Source organism: Camelus bactrianus, chromosome 11 (genome assembly GCF_048773025.1).
Source record: "Camelus bactrianus isolate YW-2024 breed Bactrian camel chromosome 11, ASM4877302v1, whole genome shotgun sequence".
In the NCBI taxonomy this organism is placed as follows: domain Eukaryota; kingdom Metazoa; phylum Chordata; class Mammalia; order Artiodactyla; family Camelidae; genus Camelus; species Camelus bactrianus.
Genome location: NC_133549.1, coordinates 75,618,825 through 75,639,210, shown reverse-complemented (window position 1 = coordinate 75,639,210; position 20,386 = coordinate 75,618,825). Strand labels below are relative to the sequence as shown.

Sequence of the window (20,386 nt, the reverse complement as noted above, 5' to 3'; positions counted from 1 at the left end):
AAGAAAGGAAAGAAAGGAAAGAAGGAAAGAAGGAAAGAAAGAAAGAAAGAAAGAAAGAAAGAAAGAAAGAAAGAAAGAAAGAAAGAAAGAAAGAAAGAAAGAAAGAAAGAAAGAAAGAAAAAGGAAAAATCAGCTATTCACACAAAGAATATCTGGTACTAAACTTATCTTCAGGACTCATGATATATTACGTAGAATAATTACTTGTTCAACACAAGCTTATCTGAACCTCTACGTAGGTAATAACATGCAGGTAAAAGAACTTCTGCATGACAGGTCTTAACCAGGCACTCCTCACCTTGACAAAAAAAAAAAAAAAAAAAGAAATGATTTTGGATTTTTTTCCCCTTTATTTTTTTAGGTGAGAAAACCATGCTTCAGTGAGACTAAAAATCTTACATGAGGCAGATCTAGGGCACAAATCCAGTCTATCTGACCCTTTAGTCCTACGACTGTTAAACTTGGTGGCACTTCCTAGCAAAAGCAAAAGACAGATGTGCTCGTGTCTGTTCGCTGTTCCTGTGGCCAGCAGACCATTCTGACCAGCTAATGTCTTCTGTGATGAGCAGAGGGAAAAACTGGGCCCTGCTATGTCCAGGCATTCAACCTGAGTTGCTTACTTCAGTGGTGCTTTCTTTTAATCCTTGTTATTCACTTACATCACTTTTAAAATTCGTTGCATTATTCAATGGTGGTTTCTGTGGTAGTAATGTTTCTTAAGTGAGGATTAAAAGAAAAAAAAAGTTTAACTACAATTGTGTCGGTTTCCAGGACAAATTTCTGGACTTCCTCTTACGAGTTCTCTATTTAGTAAGGATTTTCTTTTTTAAAAAAATACGTTTAGTTATCTTGAACATTTCAATGCCTTTCTTATTTGTAAATGACTCATTTTTAAATTCTATTTAAATTCTGTTCTATTCTATATACCATATATATATATATAGCATAAAATCTGTTATTTTAATAATTTTAAGTGTGCCATTCAGTGGTATTAATTACATTCACAATGCTCTCTAACCATGACCCAGATATTTCCAAAGCTTTGCCATCGCGCCCAAGAGAAAGCTTACCCACTAAGCACTAATTTCCCATTTTCCCCTCCCACCCAGGCTCTGGTAACCTCTAATCTACTTCATGTATCTATGAATCTGCCTGTAAATAGTTTATTTTTAAGTGACTAGGACCTATTTTAATTGAGAAATTTCTCTTATATAAAGACAGACAGTAACAATGTTTTTAAAAAGTAGATGCCTTTCTTCCTTTTCATGGCATTTTTTTTGACAGCTTAATATACAGTATGACAGATATCTAACACTTCCACGACAAGCAGGATTTTTGTTCTCAAGTAATTCAGAAATCAGTGGGAGCCCACAGCAGAAAAAGCCCTGGAAATCCTTAGCGACAGTGCTGTAGTGGAAAAGCAGGCAATGTGCATCGGATGGAGCGGCCAAGGACCTGTTAGCTTGCTCTTGGGAGGAAAAGAATGTGCTTTGGGAAAGAATGGAAACTTGATTGTAGAAAAGTAGGAAAGACAATGTTTGGGTTCCTGTGTGAATAAAAAGCTTCATGATTGTGTGCACGTAGGACACTGGAGAGAGATTAGCATTGTGGTATTTTAAAGCAGGGATGGGGGTGAGATTGCCTTATCATGAGACTAAAGGAAGAACAACAACAAAAAAAAAAAAACAAAAAGATTGCGAATAAAAAAAGACTCTTGCATGCAGCCAGAACAGGCATTTGCCCTAGCCTCGGGGAACAAGACTTTCTGGTAGAGCTGAGATGGTTCAGAAATGGTTGGCTCTGCACAGTCTGTTTCGCTGGCAAGTATAACCCATGGTCACTCTTCATTCTTCCCACAGCCTTGGCTGGTCCACCTCCATGTGATAACGGAGAATCAGGCTCTGTGAGCCTGCAGGTTGCACTAAGAAATGAGTGGCATGCTTGATGAACTTGAGAGCAATCTGAATACTCTAAACCACGATGAATTCACAACCAGCACAAGAAACAGAAATCCGAATCTGAAAGTTATTCGAACACCGAAAGGTGTTAAGTACACGTCTTAAGAAAAAGGAAACCTGTCTACTCAACGCAGCAGAAGAGTTACATCTGATTATACGAGTTGTAATCCTCAGAAATACTATCAAGCAATGTGGCATTCATAGTCTTAGATTTTGTAGGGAAATTGTTTAATTTTTATAAAAACGTTCACGAAAACTGATAGCACTGAAACATACAAATAAAATGTCAGATCTTATTCAAATTTCCCTTTCTCTCTCTCCCCCCTCTCACACACACACACACACGTTTCCATTCTTTTATTAAAATACTAAACACTGTGATCATTACTGCAGGTTTAAAGATACTGATAGGCTTTGTTAACAGACAAAAGGATCTGTGAAAATCCACGAAGAGCATGACAGAAAGGCAATTAATTTTGTCAACGGAGTCACTCACAGAACGTAAACCACAAGATTTCTCATAACCCTTCCCCAGCTGTTTCTTAAAGCAAACAGCTTTCCTGGGGATACTCAGGCCTGCGTGAAAACATCAAGAGAAATGTAGTGAGAATGAATCAATTCATGATTTACTTATTCATTCACTCAACAAACCAGGTGCCAAGAACTGCGCAGATACTGGGGTAAAAGAGGAGGTGCGTAGCTTAAGCCAGAGCAGTTTGCTTTTCCGTATGGCATGTATTCGAGTGTACACTCCCCACCTCTTTCACAGTTAGATTTACTTTAACCACAGTTCTTTTGGAATATTGCACCGTCTGATGATACAGCAGTGGCTAAGCTGTCCTGAGCGCTTGCGAGATGCCAGGAACTGCTTTAAGCGTTAACTCGCAGAAAATTACAAGCTCAGGATGGGATCATCCTCATTTGACAGGTGAGGACCAGAGGCACAGACAGGTGGACAACCTCTCCCACAACCACATCGTTGGTAAGTGGTGGAAACACAGCTGAGCCTCAGCGGCTTGACTAAGCAGTCCCCAGTCATGCTCAAGAGTATACTTGTGCCCTCCCGATGAAGAAAAAACTAATTCTTACAAGATCATCGGGTAATGAGACGTTCAGGGAGGAGTTACTTAATCCACGTGCGAGAACAAATTGTTTTCAAGTGTCCTCGGGCACTGCAGAAGCACCACTGATTTACTCGCTCACCCTGAGCTGACTGATGAAGTCCCCAATATAAGCGAGGCAGAGCGGGGTACCTTCTCTCCAAGGAGCCAAACTGGCAAATTATGAATATCTTTTCATTGGTTCCTAGGGAGATTTCTTCATAACGAGCCTGGCCTAATTGAAGTCATTCGCTTGTATATACAGTGAGGAATATACAGAGTTGTGTCTGAATGTGTATCAGACATTGAACCAAATAATCTTCAAATTGGCAATATGTTTAACAAATGCCAGCAGCTCTCCTGCAGACCTGCCTGAAACATGCTTAAGATTTTAGGGTTGGGGAGGTGACTGGGGAGACAAACTTGATATTCCAGAAAGTCAAAGACTCCAGGAGATTCAAGGCCCGCATCATGTTTTCAAATTGTCCATGATTCCTTGCGCGTGAGTAACTCGTATTTATATGCGGACATACAATTAGGGGCTACCGAGAGCTCCCTCAATCTGGGCAGAATGAGAAAGATTAAGAAAAAAAAAAAAATTCCTTGACTGGATTGCATCCTCAGGGCGAGATGAGACACATTGCTGTCCAGCCTGTGATGAGGAACCCGTGCGATGCGGCTCCAGGACAATGCAGCGTGAATGTGGGTTTCAGTGTTACTCCTATATTAAAAGTAATTGAGCCAGGCAATTGTATCAGGACTAGTCCCAAATGGGATGATTTATACCCTTGTTCCATGAGATGTGGAGAAACATGTTACATGAAAATATTGTTCTGTGCTCTAAAAAGTTAAAAATATTGGCTTCAAGTTGAACAGGCTTCTCCTCCACAAAAATTCCTGAAGGACTTCATAAGTGTGCCAAGACTCTCCTGCGGGGGATCTGGAGGCAGTCATTTCCAACTTGATGTAACCGATCACCTTGTCATGAAGCATCCCGTGGAAGCAGTGATCTATGGCACCCGCCCTGGGAAATACATGCCAGGTAAGTGTGGAGGACACTAGTCATTCAGCCCTAAAATATGCCTGTTACAAATGGTTTATCTTAATAACTGAACTGAGTTCCATCTCTCTGTAGATTCCATCCTCAGATCCTTGTCAGATGACGCTTCAGTGGTGACACCAGAGATGAGGTCCATCTCAACTAAGAGGTCTCAGCTGGATTTATGAAGATGGTCAGTTGGGTCCTGAATGTTTGCTGGCCCCTAACCCCTGAGCTTATCATTCTCTAGTCGTTTCTGGAATCACTGTAAACAGATACATTGTCTCGGGCTTCAACAGTGGGTCCTGATATTCTGTTTGATCCCAGATAAGATCATGGACAAGGTGATGAGATGTCACACATCAAGACATTGTCACGTGCGTCTCACTGCATTATAACAAGACAGGCAAACTCGGAAAGGCTAGGGTAGAGTCAAAGCTTTCCGATTAGGAGGGCAAGGGCTGAGGGTGGACCTGGTGGTGATGGCTGAAGGAAGCTGCTTCCAGGAGCAGTACATGGGCTCCACAGAGTATGCACCTTTCCAAAAAACTAGGGGGTTATAGGATGGGGGAATACGGCTCCCCACCAGCTACCAGAGCATCTATCTGTGCATTAGAAGGACATGGCACTTGGCTGTCACTTGAATGTGACAACAGGGAACAGACAACAGCCAGATCCGAATCCCTCAGGCTTTCAGTCTGTCTGCAAGAGTGGCAGGAAAGGCCCTTTCTGAGTACTGCGTGCAGCTCTATCACATTGCCCTCAAAGGAGAGGGATGTTAGCATCTGATCCTTTTCCCAGCTACTTAGTGCAAGAGTTTGGACACGAATGCAGGTTAGAGTCTTAAGTCCATGCTCCCTCCATTAAATTATGCTACCTTTAAACGTATAATTTTATTTTTATCAGCGCATGCATATTTGATCTTAAAATTTATACATCTTCTTGAATAAAATTTGGACAGTCAAAAATCACATTAGTAAAAAGAAAATGATAGCTCTCTTATTACTTGTTTAAAAGAAATTCCTGATAAATTTTTATTCTAGTTCTTTCTAGTTCTCTCTCTCTTCATGTAAAATAAACTGAAAGTCAACTTTACCCCAAATCACCTTGCATCATGTGCCTAAGTCAGAGGACTCCTGTGGCCATTCTAGCTCTCTAATCCCAATTTCCCTCTTTCCTCTCTCACATGAGAACTGACAGCTTCTTCTACTGTTGAGAGTAAGCCCCGACATAATTACTGTGCCCAGCCTCACAACAGACAGGTCATCAATCATGGAGAAACAAAATCACTTTTCCGAGAAAGCACATAGCCCCATTCTCCCTTCCACGGGCCTCGTACTGACACATGGCCTCTTAATTTTTCCTCTCAAAAGCTCTCTTACTGATTTCTGGTGAACAGCGACACCTCTGTTTCACATTCTCCTCTCATCCTCTAAAGAAAGATACCCATTTGTATCAAAGGAGGAGAAGCAAGCTGGCATGAAGACTGTCCATAGGTTCATGTAATGCAAACTCAAGATGGGCATCTGGTTCCATAACATTAAATACCAAACTCAGAGTTACACTGAGGTTTGATGAGTGACTATTTGTTTAGGCTGCTCCTCATCGATGAATGTTGCCTAAATAGCTTGTAGAATTTTCCAGTGAAAACATCTTGGAGCATTAGACTTCAGTCTGATTTCATGCTCACCATTGAAGAATTCAATAGAATTACTATTGCATAGAACAATTCCTCATTCAAAAATGCTGCTTTTTTGGTTCTATCATTAATGATAGTACAGTTGTACAAGTGGAGGCACTAGGGGTTCCTGCTTCTGAAACTCTCCAGTTTTTCTTATATTTTATCAACCTTCTCAGCTTCCCATGTTTTCTCAACGGGCACATCTACACACATTATTTCCTATAACTTTAAAAATCAGCCTATAAAGTAGCTGAAGCCCATCTAGTAGCTGAAGAAAACAAGCTTCTGTGAAAAACTAAAAGCCATATTTATAGATTCCTATATTCCGAGGGTGGAAAATATCTTCAGTCCCAGGAGTGAAGTGTCATTTCTGTTGCTCACTGATTTATCCCTCCAGACTATTAAAGTCTGACATTTCATTGATGCTCAATAAATATTTATTAAATGAATGAAATGCCATCGGAGTCAGCCCCTTTGCCCAACATATGTGATATTTTGAATTCCTTTGGGGGCATATCTGGATGTTTTGATACTGAAAAACAATACCCATAAATGTTTCTAGAATTATCCCCCTCAAATTAAAGTACTACATTTAATTACTACTTAACATGAGTCTACAATTCTGGAGTCAAGAAAAAAAAAATCACCAGATTAGTATCTGAATGTGTCCAAATTATGCATCTCTTTGTCACATTATTTTTGTATATAATTCAAGATTCACTTGAATAAGTGGTCAATGATCAGGAAAAATATTAAATTTTCCATAGCTGTTCAAATATTATTACATATGCTCTTTAAGGATTTACTCCTTAATAATGTCAAATCATTTAAGGAATCTTTGAAAGAGTTGTTCTGTAAACTTTTATGGGTTGTAACTTTTCAACTTCAATCCATTTTTGTACCAATGAAGACACACAGAAGAGATTAAGGTTAGGAGATGTGAGGATTATAACAAAATAAGAGAAAGTCTACTCAAAAAGGAAAGGAAAGGAAAGAAGTATATGGCAACCAGCATTATATGTATTTTCAGTTGGTATGCTAATTAATTAAAGCCTTTGTTAAATTGTTTTACTACTATGCTTTTAATCATAATCCTAAGTTCAAAATTGCAATATCTTCATGATGAACACTAATTCAGAAAATGATGGACATATTTTAAGAAACACTGCTCTGAATTACACTCCCCTAAGCAAAGAGCAGACAACTAACTCCCATTTCCCAACCGATGACAGCTTTGATAACACGGAGATCCCAAAGAGGTATCTTCTGCTTCCCATCTGCCAAAGACAGAGAGACCAGAGAGAACCATTAACCAAGGGATGTGGATGAAGTAGAAGAGCCTTGGTCCTGGACCAACCGCCCAAGGTATTTAACTGGAACATGCAAATACAGTGATGTAATGGAGCTGGCAAAAAGCCTCATTCATGATAAGGAAGAAAAGAGCCAGTCCACTCCAAGAAAGCAGCAAAGATTCCAACAAGGAGGCAGGTAAGGTCATAACCAGGAAGAGGTAGTTTTAGGTTAGGACTCAGGAAAATGGATAGCTGGAGAGAAAGGGAAATTTATGATGGGCTTGGGTAACTGTTTCAGAGCCAAGACCGAAAACAATTGTGTGTAAATGATGCTGGATGCCGTCAAGAAACGGCGTGGGACCAGACAAGACATTCCTGACACTTTTGTTCATTCCTTTTGGTCACCACTCCTTAGGGGGGGCCCATAATTTGTGATAGGCAGTTGTGGCCTCTGAATGACTGGTCTGTCCATTGTTGATGCCTCTGACTTTGTTTGCTATATTTTGTTTTATGCAAAGGTATTCATTTGCATGGAAAACTATTTGCATTACAAATAGTTCTTCAAATGCAGAAGGTAGCTGGCAATTTAAAGTTTTTCTCTAGAAAATCATTTAAAATACAAAAAAGAAATCACCCCTTTTCTCCAAACTCTCTAAACATTCTGCTCTGCCAGCACTTCCTCAAATAGGCCCATATCCACACATCTTGTGCTTTTATTCCAGCCATTACATTAGCCTTGAATGTCTTTCTTGATGGACTCCCAAGTTCCCAAGTCCTCATCCTACAATCTCATTCTTTCAAGGCTCAGTTCCCCCAGAGGCCATCTCTGAATGCCTGAAATGACCTGCTCCATTTTTCTATGAATGAAAACAGGATCTGTATTTAGGAGTAGCATTATTATGCACTGAATTATAACTCGTAGAGATACATCTATTTCATAACTAATTAGATAAAGTAGGACCTTCTCCCTGCCCCTTCTTCACTTCCCCTTCTGCCTTTCGAATAGCAGATGACAAATAAATATTTGTTAAATCTTTTTTTATAATCCCACCACTTTTCTCATTGATGATATATGGTCTATATGGTCGTGAGTTTTTTTTTAAGTAAATCATATTTATAAACTATAATGTTTTCTCTCAGGCTGTCTTTGCCTCCTAGCCTTCCAGATTTTCCAGACATTTCCAATAGGTTACCATTAAAACACACACACACACACACAAAGATACACACACACACACACACACACACACAAACTCTATATTTGGAGTTACATCGTTTATTCCTCACTGAATTGCGGATCACCTGCAGGGAATAAAAAAAAAAAAAAAGAAAGAGGTAAAGTCTTTTTCTGTTCTACCACCTCAGTGAGCTTAGGCATTCATACAAGTGACTACTTCCATAAGAAGTTCTTATTTTAATGTCTTTAAAAGCAGCAGCAGCAGCAGCACTGGAAGCCACTAGGGTTGCAGAGAAAAGCCTCGACAAGGTTTTCATCTCTAGCCGTCCGCGGCGGCCACGTTCACTGCTGCGCTCACCCTCTGCCCCTGTTCCACAAACTCAGCTCCACCCGCGGAATGAGAGAAAGGGCTTCAACACAACATGCTCTTTAGAGCTCCCGATCTTTGGAAGAACTGCTTCCTCTTGCTCATCTTTTCAGACCAGGTGCAGACAATTCTCCAAGAAGTGTTCTTTCCAGTAACACCTTGCCCTTTTCAATTCTATCTTGTGGTCATTTGTCAGGCCATCTCACCTCCTTCCGGACGACGTGCCCTATATACATCAGGGAGTAAGTGTGCAAAGGATTTCTGTTGACTGAATCCACACATGGGTGGATAATGAATATCTGAATAAACCGATCAATCTATTTGTTTAAATGCACATATTCATAGTGCCTAATATTTGGTACTGTGCTCTGAAACCAACACATAAAATCAGGCAACGGGGAAGAAAATGTGGCAACTCTTTGGCCTCTCTTGTTAATTACATGTCTTTGCTTCGTTCTGACAAGTTAACATGTTCCAATATTGGGGAACATCTTCACTTAATATTTAATGCTGTAATTTTTTTTTTTTTTTTTTTTTTTTTTTTTTTTTTTTAGAAAAAGCACTGGCCTGGGGATAGTTTCACAGCTCATGATCCTTATGCTGGATATTTCTATTACCAAGTTTTAAAGTCACATCAATTTAGACTTATAAACCCCTGAACACCTGGGAATACTTGATAATGAGCACAACAGACGACACACTTGGGCTCACTAATGGATTAATTTATTACTTTTGCAGACTTAAAATGTAGCAATAGGATGAAACTTTTTCCCCTAAATGCATAATCAGCTGAGGGTATTATTTGCTTCATTTAAATGCAAAGAACAATTCTTCTTTTGCTACCTGCTTCCTAAATCTATTAAGTAGTTAATAACATAAGGACTAATGTAAGCTTCCTTTATTTAATAGAAATAAGGAAATGGAAATTAAACTGGTAGAGCCTTCTCCCAATAATGGCTTGCCCCAGAGTAGCTGGATTATTCTTTGTAGTGTAAAAAAAAACCAGGGAAAGCTTCTTTAGTAAAATAATGGAGGAAACTATTATCTAATTTTGTCCACAGTTAGCTGGGAACTCAGTGGAATCCAGGTACTTTGAGTTCTGACCCTCATCTTCCCACTACCCGCTTCTATAGCCTTGATTACTTTCTCTATAAGTTTCTTAGATATTTGGATAAAAATAATCACACTGCTGGGTATTCAGTTAGTGATTAGAAAACCTCTTCAAAATGCTGTGCAGATGTCAAAGGCTGCGTACGGGTGAATTTTGAGAGTTCTAATTTTACATCACTTAGACAATAACAAGAAAAATGAATAGCATCTACACTATTATTCCTCGAAACTACCATCTACAAATGACATACTTGAGATTCTATACGATATCCTGCTCACTCATCCTCACAGCATCTTTTCTAGGAATAATAAGTTGCAGACGAGGAAACTGAGGTTCCGAGAAGTGCACTAATTTGCTCAAGACAGGAAGCATCTCATTTTATTTAAAGCATGCGGCTGTCACCCACAGGAAGTTTTCTACCTTGCCTAGCATGCCACATAAATCAAATGTTAGTGTCCCGGCCCCAGCCTGCTTCTCCAGACCCACCTCCACATTCCCTCCGTCTCCAATCCCAAAGCCTCACCTTGCTCATGCACCGCCTGGTGAATGTCATTCATTCATGAACTTCATTCATTCATAACAATGCACTTCAAATAAAACCAGCTCTGGAATGCACATCTTCATCCACATAATGTCTCCAATAGAAATAGTCTTTCACAGAATCTTTGTTATTCATGTACTCTAAGTTTTATCACACTCTAACTATTGTAGTTCATTGTTTACTTGCTCATCTTGCCCCAAATGACTATAAGCAACTTAATAAAAAAGCCTTGTTTAGTGTGTCTTTATATTATCGATTCCAGGACAGTTTCTGGCAGAGAGAGAGCATTTGACTAAATAAAGAAAAACTAAATAGCTACATTGATTTTTGAAGTTTTACTCAATGTGATGGTAGTTCCTTCTGTCCTGTGTCCCTTCCTCCATTGCTTCAGGGGAGGGAGGTCTTAGCAATTAAAAAAAAAAGTTTTTGAGTTGCAAAATCTTAAGCCTAGAAGGAACTGAATTATAAAATGCTACATTTGATGGTATAAGGAGCCAGACTCCCACTGGCTGGTTAATATGTTAAAGATTTTCCAGGGGAAGGGAAGGAATGGAGGAAAGCCAAAAGGCCAGGGAGGTGACCTTCAGAAAGAAGCATGAATACTGTATGCAGACACTACCATGAACTTCTTACCATTCCCAATGCTCCAACTAGAGGAAGTGAAACAGGTTCCCAAGCAGGGCTGCCTTGAGCTTGCTAAATACAGTCCCTGGAAGCAACAAGACCACAGAGCACCCCATGCCCACTGCTCTCCCAACCTCAGCTTTACAGGAAAGGATGGAATGCGTAGAGAGTCCAGAGGGATGGCCTTCAGATATGTTAGGGTGGGAAGCAGCAAGGCAGGCCTATTTATTCGCCATGCACCTGAGGGGCACAATCACTGAGGGCCTGATCTAAATGAGCGAGGAGCTTGGGAAGACGACAGGATGCAGCGATGATCACTGTTGACTAGAAGCAAGACAACTAGGATATCTTGGCAGATGCCAGCATGGATAAGCAAGGACACAGAGGATTCACCCAACCTACAACCTCTTCCAGCTGCACCAGTGCCTGGGAGCTGGATGAACTGCACCTCTTTCCAGAACTTCCCTGCTATCTTCAGGGAACAGAAGTCAAGGATGCACTGTGACTACACGTTTCTCTGACTCGCTCAAATGGAACTTGAAACAGAAAATAAGGAAATTTAAATAAATAAATTTAAATAACAAAATTAAAATAAGGAAATAGAAAATAAGGAAATTTAAATAAATGAAAATAAGGAAATTTAAATAACAAATTAAGATAATAATACAGTTTACATTTCTTGAGGGCTTAATCAAAGCAGTCATACCTCTACAAATATTTCATGTCTTAATTCATTTAAAACCTATGGCAATTTTATGAAGTAGGTGCTACTTTTATTCCCATGTGTGAGATGAAACTGAGGCACACAGAGGTTAACTAGTTCCCTTGACTTGTGACCAACAGTTCTGGGAGTCACATCCAGGTTTCAAGTATTTACTCTTTGAACCTACTACACAAACGGCCTCTTATACACATCTACTCCATATTTTGTAGACTGGGATTTGTTACTGGTACAAAATTAAGAAGGCTGATTAATTACCTTATATTGCAAACTTAGATACAGTTACACTGAACCCAATCTTTCCAAAGTTATCCTTAAATTTTACTTTAATTTTTTTCTATTTTAAATTGGCATTTCTTGCTCTTGCAAAAAAAATGGAATATAAAATAAGGTAATTTGTATGATGACTAAACAAAATATCTAAGCAGCGAGGTGCAAAGAAATTTTCAACAAATTTTGAGGGGTTTCATGCTATTTAAGCACTTACTCTTGAATGGTTCTTGCTACGGGGATTTGCTGTTAATTAAACCAGACATTTTTACTTAGTTGATGGCAAATCAGCTTGAATTTTTGTTTTAAATAATTTTCCTTTTCTTTATGTTACTGGATGGACGTAAATCCTAGATAAAGGGTTCCAAGCCATAGGAGATTTAAATAATGACATCCTCCCCCAGAGAAGAATCAGTTTGAATTCTTCTCTGGGGAAAATGAAATTCATTTGCTCATTGCAGGGACTAAAGCATGACAAGAGCTCACTAGGGTCCAGAAATGTCATTCAAAGATACGAGTAAGAGGAATAACTTGTGGGATGGCTGATGACCCACTGCTCTGGATGGCTTCATGACTGCAGCAAGCCAATTCTCCTGGACACTAACTCCGTCTCTTCGTTCTGGTACTAACATTCAATTCCCCCTCCTTGACTGTTTCTCCTAAGCAGAAGCTTCCTGCAGCATCCTTACTAGTCTCCGTTTCTCTGACAAGCTTTCCTTTGGATTTGTGATTCTTCACCTGATGCTTCACTTGCTCTTGTCCTCCACCATCTTTCTGCGTCAAGCCAGCTGCATCTCTCACCTGGAAAGTCTTACCTCCGTCGCCCCCTCCCTGATCTCTCTGCTTCCAACTCTGCCCCCATCTACTGTCTCTTCCCATGCAGCAGCCAGAGAGATCCTTTTAAATTTTAAGTCAGAGCACATTATTCCTTTGCTCAAAAAACTCCCCCCTGTGGCTTTCTATGTCACTCAGACTAGAAACCAAAGTTATCATGAAAATGAAAAGTGGACCTATACTATCTGCTCCTCCATTAATTCTCTGACTGTACAACTGTCATTCTCCCTCTCCTTTATTCTAATTGAAGCATCCTGACCTCAGAGCAGCTCTTCTAACCCAGAGCACTCTGGTTTTTTTTTTCCAGGAGCGATAGACTGGCTGTTCCTTCTGCCCTTAATGCTTTTCCTCCAGATATTAGCACAACTCAGCCCCAACCTCCTCCCTCTTCTACTGGCATTTTATCAGCACGTCTTATCTCCTCACCCTACTTTTCTTTACTCCTTAGAATTTACTACCATTTGAAGTATTATCACACCTCTTCATTAATTTTCTATTTCTCTCCCTGCTCCAGACTAGGCGGTAAAGTTCCCGGAGGGAGAGGCTTCACTTGTGTATTACTTAATAGGGCTGCCGAAACAAAGTACCACCAACTGGGTGGTTTAAACAACAGAAATGTATTGGCTCACAATTCTGGAGACCAGAAGTCTGGGATCAAGGGGTCAGAGGGGTTGCTTCCTTCTCAGGGCCGTGAAGGAGATTCTGTTCCATGCCTCCCTGTTAGCTTCCGGTGGTTTTCTGGCAGTCTTCGGCATTCCTTAGCCAAAGATGCATCACATGGACTCTTGTCTTCATCTTCACGTGATGTTCTCTCTCTGTGGATGTCTGTGTCCAAATCTCCCCTTTTATAAGGACATTAGTCATATGCCCACCCCAATGACCTCCTTTTAATTTCATTCCCTTTCTGCAGACTCCGTCTCCAAATTAGGTCACATTCTGAGGTGTGGGCTGTTAGGACTTCAATGTGTGAATCTTGGGGACACCATTCAACCCATAGCAATCTGATTACTGTTCTATTCATTGTATCTATAATGTTTAGAAAAATGGCTGGTACAAAATAGGTGCTCAACAAATATTTTTTGAATGAATGAATGAAATTCATTACCTTGAAACTCCAGTCAAGAGTCAATTTATCTATTAATATTTTCCCAGCTCTGTGTGTCACTGCAATCAAATGATCTCAATTCTAGTAGGCACTTCTCTTTTTAATTGCTATTTTTCTTACTCTTTATATATATTTCTTACATCCATATAAAATCACACTTTAATTATTTATTTAAACCTTTAGCAAATATTGGCTAAATGTGTACTCTGTAACATGTTTTATGAAGCTTTGTGTGGGTATTGGAAAAATTAAAAAACTAAAAAAAAAAAAAACCCACTAAATACAAGCTGTTATGCCATATTATATGCATTTCTTCCAGTAAGTATTTATTTATTGTTTCATCATCTTTATATTGTATATGTATTTGTATGTAGACACACATACCACCATGGCATTATTCTTATAATCTTTAATTCCTGCTGTTTAGGCTGCTTTTTCAAGGAGAGGATCTTCTACCCCTGAATTTTCAGCAGTCCTTCACAAATTAACATTAAACAGACTCCCTCTTCCAATTCTGCTTGATACTGAAGAATAATTGTCATTCAAAAATCCCTCAAAGTGAGCTCTGTTTGTTCAATACAAATACATTTTAATAGATCTTTGGAAGGCACTGGCATCATCTGCTGCTATAATTCCTGAAATTGCAGAATGCTGAAATTGAATATTTTCTTAGCATGGGGGGGGGGGGCTGGATTATCTTCTCCTTCAGGGATGCTTCAAGTCTCTTTTCTTTGAACCTTGTGCCAAGTTTGCCTGTAATCTCTGTCTTCTCTTGTAACCACAATCTATTGGTTAGAAAAAGTCTCATGAATATTCTGCTCAACAGAGATGCTCATTCAAATCTTTGTGTGTTCTGCTGCATAACTAAAAAGGTGATTTTCAATTCTCTAAGTTGTTCTGAATCTACAATCCCACCCAGGAACCAAGATGAAACTGTTAGGAGGGAATTCATCTCCCTAGTGGGTAATGATAAAGTATAGAATAACGAGTGTTCTCAACTGCGGACTATTGAACATCTATATTAGAATCAGCCAAAGTGCATGCTAAAAATGCAAATTCTGTAAGCTGCATTTTAAATAAACTCTCAGGGTTATTCTTCTGCACTTTAAGTTTGAGATCTATTAAATCCTCCGTGTGTGTGTGTGTGTGTGTGTGTGTGTGTGTGTGTGTGTGTGTGTGTCTGTGTGCATGTTCTGATGGTAACTTAAAGGTTAGATTGCATTAATATTCCTTCTCAGTACTTATTGTGGTTGACTCTCACGGAAACATTCAAGGTGGATAAAACAGAATACCTGCCATCTTCTGTCTTTCTTATTTCAAGTGTTTCTTTTTTTTCTTTGGCTAAAATATTTACACACGTCCATGTCAATTTTTCTCTCTTGCATATTTCAAAGACCTGAGACAAAAGTTACAATTCCTTATTCTTGTCTTGCTTCTTCCTCTTCCAAGTTTATCCATCCCCCCCCCAATTCCTGTCCTTCTGTCCAATATTTATTGGGTTTTTTTTTTTTTAATATCATGGCTCTCTTTTTGCCTGCCCAGGCATGTTTTAATCCCCCTTGTGCCTTACAGGTGTAAGCATGTTATTGACATTTTTCTTCCAGCATCACACCTTGTTTTGTAGATCAGCAATCCCTCATTTTCAATCATAATATATATGGGAGAAAGGAAACCATTTGGCCTCATCAGGAAGACTTTTATTGAGTTGGAAAATCCCAACGGACTGTTGTCAGGATCTGTGGCAGCAAGAGCAATGATGTAGCTCCATCAATTTAATCTTACTCCCAGATATCAAAAGAAAGAAGATAGTTAATAAGTATTGATTACCCATTAAGCAAGCTCTGCATTAAGCCCTGCCACTGGCATATATACACAACTCAAAAAAAGCCTGCAACACTCGAAGCTCTTTACATTTCTAGCCTATATTTTGGAAATTTGATAAATGGAAGTGACGGAATCTGTTATTTTAACACTGCCTTAAGGAACCTCTCTTTGTTCTTTTGGGGGAAATAGTTCTTTTATTTTGCAGAAAGTATCGCAATTGGCCTTTTAGCTCTCCTAACATAAATACACGTCTTTATTTGAAATCGGGATTGCAGAGGACTTTTGGGTCCTAGAAGATAAACTACTTGTACTATTATGCAAAAGCTTTTGAAGTTATAGACAGAATCACATCTCTAGAGATTGTTTCTCATCTAGAGATGAGAACATGGAATCTCAATGAGGTTAAGCAAATTGCCTAAGATCGTATAACCAGCAAATAATAGCGTGAACATGAACTCAAGTGACTCCAGATACGTATTGCATCTTTCAGAGGTGTTAAATTACTTTATCGAGGGTAAGGTCAGAACTCAAACCCAGTCTTTTGTCTCCAGAGAGAGCCCTTTTGCCAGCACAGAACCCTGACTCCCAAGAACTTCTCTACACCTGCGTGAATAAGCTGTGTAGCAGTATTGTACCCACAGAGCCGAGATGCAGAGTTCGTCATTGTGTATAATGAGATTTAACTAGAAAGAGACACTTAAGGAAATGTTTTTGAAGCAAACAAACGAGGTACATAAAAAGAGCCACCCACCAGAACATATTAGCTAGCTAGCTTGCTTTTATAATTTCTGCCATTGTCGGTGAATTATTTTACTTCACTAGTATGTAAAAAAAAGCACCTAAAGTCCCAGTTATTTATGGTATTGATGGCTTTTATTAATTTATCTGTATCCTGTGTATATTTCCCCACAGATGTCTTCAACTGTGACAAAATATACATGGGAAGTTTCCATTATAATTATGTAATTGCATTTGTCTCAAATGCTTTTTTTGTCTTATGTATTTTACCAGATATATTTAGTTGCTATGTAGATGGGTTTATTTTGTTCTATGGCTGGTTGTTATCTTGATAAATTGTGCTTTTATCGTTACTTAATGTCCCTCTTTATCCTGATTCATCCCATTAACTTTACCTGGCACCTTGCCTCTCATTAATACAGAGACTCTCTTCTAAATTCATGCTTTTTTTTTTAAAATATATTTGAACAGCATCTCTCCCCATCCCTTTATTTTCTACCTTCAGTTATCATTAAAATGTGTTTCTTTTAAAAAGCACATAGCTGTTCTTTGTCTTCTCACCCAGTTTCTATCCTTTAATGGGAGAATTCGGTTATTCAAATATATTTTAATTACTAACATGTTAAAGCTGAAACCTTTAGAATTTCTTACATTTACTATTCATTTTATATTAAGATTTTCTTTTTTTGTGTGCAGCCATTATGGAAAACATTATGGAGATTCCTCAAGAAACTAAAAATAGACTTACCATATGATCCATCATCCCACTCCTGGGCATACATTTGGAGGGAACTCTAATTGGAAAAGATACATGCATCCCAGTATTCATGGCAGCACTATGTACAATAGCCAAGACATAGAAGCAACTAAATGTCCATCGAAAGATGACTGGATAAAAAAACTGTAATATATTTATACAATAGAATACTACTCAGCCATAAAAACGAATAAAATAATGCCATTTGCAGCAACATGGTTGGACCTGGAGATCATCATTCTAAGTGAAGTAAGCCAGAAAGAGAAAGGAAAATACCATATGAGATCGCTCACATATGGAATCTAAAAAAGAAAAAAAAGAGGACACTAATGAACTCATCTACAAAACAGACTCACAGACATAGTAAACAATCTTATGGTTACCATGGGAAAGGGGGTGGGAAGGGATAAATTTTTGGTTATTACTTTGACAAATATGTTTCAGAGTCTTTTATTCTAGATGCTTGGGATCTATCAATGAACAGAGCAGGAAAAAAAATCTCTATGGCGCAAACACAGGGGTTTTTGTTCATTCAAACCATCTCATTTTCCTCTTGGTCACACAGAAAGACTAAATTTCCCAGCCAGCCTTACAGTTAAGTGGAACCATATTGCTGAGTTCTACTCAGTGTAAGAAAAGAGGTATATTCTAGTTTCTGGCCTATTTGAAACAATTCTCTGACAGACCTGAAGGGTGAAACTGCTAGATGGGTTCTGAGATCCTAAATGTGTTCCTGATCTGCTCTGGGACCCTGTGGAGGCCAGCACATCCCAGCCAAGAAGCAGTATTTAACCATGATGAGAGAAACAAGGGTTTTCTGTGTGAAGCAGTCGATACTTTGAGTTTGTTACATGTGATAGTTTGTTATATGTGGTAAGTATCCACTTGAATAGGCTATAGTACCCAGTTACTTAATCAAACAGTAATCTAGGTGTTGCTATGAATGTGTCTTGTAGATGTGGTTAACATCTATAATCAGTTGACTTTAAGTGAAGACTATTATCCTCAATAAGGTGGATGGGCTTCCTCCCACAATTGGTTGAAGGCCTTAAGAGCAAAAACTGAGATTTCCTACAGAAGAAAAAGTTCTTTCTCAAGACTGTAGCATCAGTTTCTGCCTGAATTTCCCATCTGCCAGCCTACCCTACAGATTTCAGACATGCCAGCCCCTACAGTAACACAAGCCAGTTCCCTAAAATAAATCTAAAAAAAAAAAAAAAAAGGATATATATATATATATATAAAGTAGAAATGATTAATTATATAAAAAATACTACATATATGTATGCAATTATATTAATTATATAGAAACAGAAGAAACAGACAAACAGAACCAGTAGGAGATACACACATCCTCCTATTATTTCTACATATTTAGTCATCTTCAAATCTCACTTTTCAAGCTGCTGGAGATAGCGGCTCTAATACAGGGTGCTAAGCTCCTGAGTGGAATAATATATATTCTGTTTCTTTGTATATCTAGTGGTTCTGTTTCTCTGTAGAACCCTGGCTGATACAGATTTTGGTACCAGGAATGGGGTGTTAGTGTCTTAGGGCAGCGGTCACAAGTTAATATAAACTGGGTGGCTTAAAAGCATAGAAATTTATTTTTTCTCAGTTCTAGAGACTAGAAGTCCAAAATCAAGGTACTGAAAGGACAATGCTCCCTCCAGAGGCTCCAGGAGAGACGTCTTCCTTGCCTTTCCTAGTTTCTGTTGCCAGCAATCTTTGGTGTCCCTTAGCTTATGGCTGCATAACTCTAATCTGTGTCTCTTGTGTCACATGGACCTCTTGTCTGTGTCTCCTTTGTCTTTCCTTACGGGGTCACCAGTCATTGGACCTAGGCTCCATCCTAATCCAATATGACTGCATCTTAATCTGATTACCTCCGCAAAGACCCTGTTTCTAAACAAGGTCACATTCACAGCCACCAGAGCTTCAACATGTCTCTTGGGGGGACATGACTCAACCCATAACCACAGAGCAAGTAGCATAACCTGATTAACTCAGACACAGACACCAGGCCGAAGTGATAAGCACTAATTTCAGGCTTGCTCCTATGTACTTAAGGGATCTTCACCCCTCATCATTTTAAGCTGGCTGGAGGTACAGGGTCCAAGAGAGGACACTTCAGGAGGGTGGAAGGCATAAACGGGATTTCAAAATTGTAGAATAGATAAACAAGATTATACTGTATAGCACAGGGAAATATATGCAAGATCTTATGGTAGCTCACAGAGAAAAAAATGTGACAATGAATATACATATGTTCAGGTAAAACTGAAAAATTGTGCTCTACACTGGAATTTGACACAACATTGTAAAATGAATATAAATCAATAAAAATGTTAGAAAAGAAAAGAAAAGGAAAGGAAAAGAACAGAGTCCTTAATGGCACAAGAGAAAAATAAACCCTCGTGGTGTTAATCCTCTGAGGTTTGGGAGTTGTTTTCTTATAGCAGTTAGAATGTCCTCTTTAAGAACTCTGGCTTTGTGCCTTTCACATTCTAAAAGGGCAAGATAGAGTAAACAAAAGAAGAGAGTAAATCCTGTACCTTGCTTTGTCAAATCTAAAACACTCCTGATTGCAAATGATGCCGTAACTTAAGCCCCCAATTAAATGACCTGTTATAGATGGGGAGAAACAGTCACCGTTTAGAGACGCTAAAGTATATACTTAAAACCATGTGTGTGTGTAAACGTGTGTGTTAGAGCGGATGAACTGAGTGTATGTTGCAATGTGATAAATACAAGGGGAAACAAAGTAGGGAAGGAGGGATCAGGATGGCAGGTGGGGTGGGAGGGCATATAACCTTAATACGCCTTGGAGGTGACTCAGTGAAAGATAACCTTCTGAGCAAGACTGGAAGGGAGGGAGGGAGGGAGATAGCTAGGCGGGTATCTGAGGGGAAACCTGGTCTTGGTCTTTTTCTTTCCTGCCAGTTTCCTACAGTTACTTATTTGGTCCTATAGAGAAAAACTTGCCAACCTTGTTGGCACAAGTACTGTACTTCAGTTAGTAAATTTGTTTTTCATCAAGTTATAAGTAAACAATTCTGAAACTCTTTATGTGCATATATGAATTAAACAAATAAGGAAATAAGTTCCAGGTAACGAAAGCTGTGTATTTCATTCTTGGAGAAATAAGAATAAAGATGGGGGGCGGGGGGGTAGGCTAGAATGAATCCTAGGACCTTGGACTGGAATTGGAGAAATCCGTATGAACTCAAGACCTTTAATATATAAA

The 20,386-nt window shown here is 39.0% G+C and overlaps 1 protein-coding gene across 11 annotated transcripts in view; it reads right to left on the bottom strand.

Annotated features, from left to right (window-relative positions):
- NRG3 (neuregulin 3) overlaps positions 1-20,386 on the bottom strand; it is a 938,337-nt gene that overhangs the window by 109,163 nt on the left and 808,788 nt on the right. The window lies entirely within an intron of this gene.